The sequence below is a fragment of the Nomia melanderi genome, unplaced genomic scaffold (genome assembly GCF_051020985.1).
Source record: "Nomia melanderi isolate GNS246 unplaced genomic scaffold, iyNomMela1 scaffold0545, whole genome shotgun sequence".
Classification (NCBI taxonomy): domain Eukaryota; kingdom Metazoa; phylum Arthropoda; class Insecta; order Hymenoptera; family Halictidae; genus Nomia; species Nomia melanderi.
The window spans coordinates 14,205-17,500 of NW_027475659.1; the positions used below are offsets into that span (position 1 = coordinate 14,205).

The window sequence follows — 3,296 nt, forward strand, 5'->3', positions numbered from 1 at the left end:
TCTCGACGTGGAAACCCCGCGCCGAAGAGTAAACGCGAAGGCTTACCATACGAAAGAAAACGGTATTATACGCCTGTGGTATGTGCGTCTCGGCTCTGTGATACGCGATCGGCAGAGTTACAAAAAAACGTTGATGGGCCACGATTTCCGTGCGTCTTACATCTTTCGACGATGGGACGATCCACGCGAAGAGTAGTTACGTGCTCGCGCGAGGTGCGATAGCGTCGATTCGCTTTTCTGTACGGGGAGAAATAGAACGATGAGTTGACTTATCGGGTCTTCGTTGGAATTACCGTCGCTGGCATTGTAAACTCCAGATGACCTTGTGATTCCTTCGTCGGGCACTGGTAAAGGGTGGCGATGATTCGTTCTATAATAGAAATACCCGTCGTAGCGATTCGGCCGAGTCACCCGCCACGAAACTCTCTCTCGTCGTGGAATCCCCATGTCGGAGAGTAAAACGCGAAGGCTAACTATATAAGAAATATATAGTATTATTTATGCCTGTGGTTCTCCGTTTGCCCTACTCTCAGATACGCGACTCGGAGAGTTACGAATAATCGTGATGGACCACGATTTCTGTACGTCTTACATCTTTCGACGATGGGACGATCCACGCGAAGAGATCATTCCTGCTTGCGTGAGGTGCGATAGCGCCGATTCGCTTTTCTGTACGGGGAGAAATAGAACGATGAGTTGACTTATCGGGTCTTCGTTGGAATTACCGTCGCTGGCATTGTAAACTCCAGATGACCTTGTGATTCCTTCGTCGGGCACTGGTAAAGGGTGGCGATGATTCGTTCTATAATAGAAATACCCGTCGTAGCGATTCGGCCGTGTCACCCGCCACGAAAATCTCTCTCGTCGTGGAATCCCCGCGTCGTAGAGTAAACGCGAAGGCTTGCTATAGAAGACTATAGTTTATACGCCTGTGGTTCACCGGTTGCCTGCTCTCCGGGGTACGCGATCGCGCAGGAGTTACGGAAGAACTTGATGGGCCACGATCTCCAAGCGGCTATATCTTTCGACGATGGGACGATTCACGCGAAGAGAACGTTCGTGCATGCGTGAGGTGCGATAGCGTTGATTCGCTTGTCTGTACGGGGAGAAATAGAACGATGAGTTGACTTATCGGGTCTTCGTTGGAATTACCGTCGCTGGCATTGTAAACTCCAGATGACCTTGTGATTCCTTCGTCGGGCACTGGTAAAGGGTGGCGATGATTCGTTCTATAATAGAAATACCCGTCGTAGCGTTTCGACCGATGTCACCCGCCACGAAATTCTCTCTCGTCGTGGAATCCCCGCGTCGGAGAGTAACCGCCGAAGGCTTGCTATAGAAGACTATAGTTTATACGCCTGTGGTTCACCGGTTGCCGGCTCTCCGGGGCACGCGATCGCGCGAAGGTTACGGAGGGACGTGAAGCGCCCGAGCAATGAAACGTCCGCAGGAGGAAACGAGCAACCGCCGAACATTGTTTCGCGACGTTTCCATAATGTATTGTCGTTTCGCTCGCATCCCGCTTCTTTCCCCTAGTTTCCTCGACGCGTAGTTTCGCAGCCTTAGTGGACGAATCATTCTCGATTCGAGGAAAGATATGCAGTGGGGCGTGCAATGAGCCCGCCAGAGACCACGATCTCCAATGCGTCTTTACATCTTTGGACGATGGGACGATCCACGCGAAGAGAACGTTCGTGCTTGCGCGAGGTGCATTAGCGTCGATTCGCTTTTCTGTACGGGGAGAAATAGAACGATGAGTTGACTTATCGGGTCTTCGTTGGAATTACCGTCGCTGGCATTGTAAACTCCAGATGACCTTGTGATTCCTTCGTCGGGCACTGGTAAAGGGTGGCGATGATTCGTTCTATAATAGAAATACCCGTCGTAGCGATTCGGCCGAGTCACCCGCCACGAAACTGTCTCTCTTTCGTCGTGGAAACCCCGCGTCGGAGAGTAAAACGCGCGAAGGCTGTGACTGTAACATATATATATATATATACACAGTATACAATGCCTGTGGTTTTTGCGCGTGTCGGCTCTTCGGTATACGCGATCGGCCAGAGTTACGGAGGGACGGTGAAGCGCACGAGAAATTGAAACGGCCGCACGATTGGAACCGAGCAACCGTCGAACATTGTTTCGCGACGTTTCCATAATGCGTTTTCGTTTCGCTCGCATACCGCTTCTTTTCCCCTAGTCTCTGAGACGCGTTTTCGAGCCGTTCTTCTACTATCGATTCTCGTAGAGAGAAGGGACCGGGTAGTCTGGAAGTGGAACCCGCATCTTGCGTGTACCGTACACGGAATTGAGAGGACCGGCCGTGAAGCTCGTTTTAAAGCCGTGCGTCTGACACCCAACTCTTGCGCGCCAATTTCGCGGCAAGAGATAATATGGGACGAATGACCGGCAAAGAGCCAGCTGTGAAGTCTGTTTTTTTAATCGAATCCGTGGACGTGTGTATGCCGTAGCGTCGCTCGTCGTGTTCGTTCATGGTCGTTCCGAGAGAAAGAACGAAAGCGGTAACGAAGGGACCGGCCGTGAAGCTCGTTTTAAAGCCGCGCGTCTGACACCCAACTCTTGCGCGCCAATTTCGCGGCAAGAGATAACATGGGACGAATGACCGGCAAAGAGCCAGCTGTGAAGTCTTTTTTCATTATTTGCTTTCAATCGATCGATCGGTACGATTCGTGCAACGTTTCGCGCGATGCGACGCGAAAACATGCGCGCAACAATAGATGCGTCTGATCGGAAGAACGCGAGGGTCGACTGCACGCGATGGATTCAGTATCGGGTAGGATACAAAATATATCCCCGTCGTTTCCACGCGTGCGAGTCTTCTGCGTCTTTCGCGGGTTTTTGAATGCACTATACGCCCGGAACGTCGAGAAATATATACATATTACTTGAACGTTTTTCGTCTCGAAAGGCTTCGGTGTCGTCTCCAAGGCGACGCCTGAATCTCCTTCGCGCGCTGGTCGGAGATTCAGGTATCAACTTTTATCTTCTCTTTGAAAGAAGAGAGATATTAGGTCGAACAAGTGAGAATAAAATTATATATGTGAAATATAAAATTTATACGATTACCCTGAACGGTGGATCACTTGGCTCGTGGGTCGATGAAGAACGCAGCTAATTGCGCGTCAACGTGTGAACTGCAGGACACATGAACATCGACATTTCGAACGCACATTGCGGTCCACGGATACAATTCCTGGACCACGCCTGGCTGAGGGTCGTTTACGTACCATACACTGCTTGCGTAGCTCTGTCAAATCCCCGCCGTCGTTCACCTCTTC

General features: G+C 50.8%; 1 non-coding gene across 1 annotated transcript; it reads left to right on the top strand.

Annotated features, from left to right (window-relative positions):
* Positions 1–3,081: 3,081 nt before the first annotated feature.
* Positions 3,082–3,236, top strand: LOC143176437 (5.8S ribosomal RNA). Its single transcript, XR_013000986.1, has one exon. It is a non-coding gene; the product is annotated as a 5.8S ribosomal RNA (ribosomal RNA).
* The last annotated feature ends 60 nt before the right edge of the window (positions 3,237–3,296 follow it).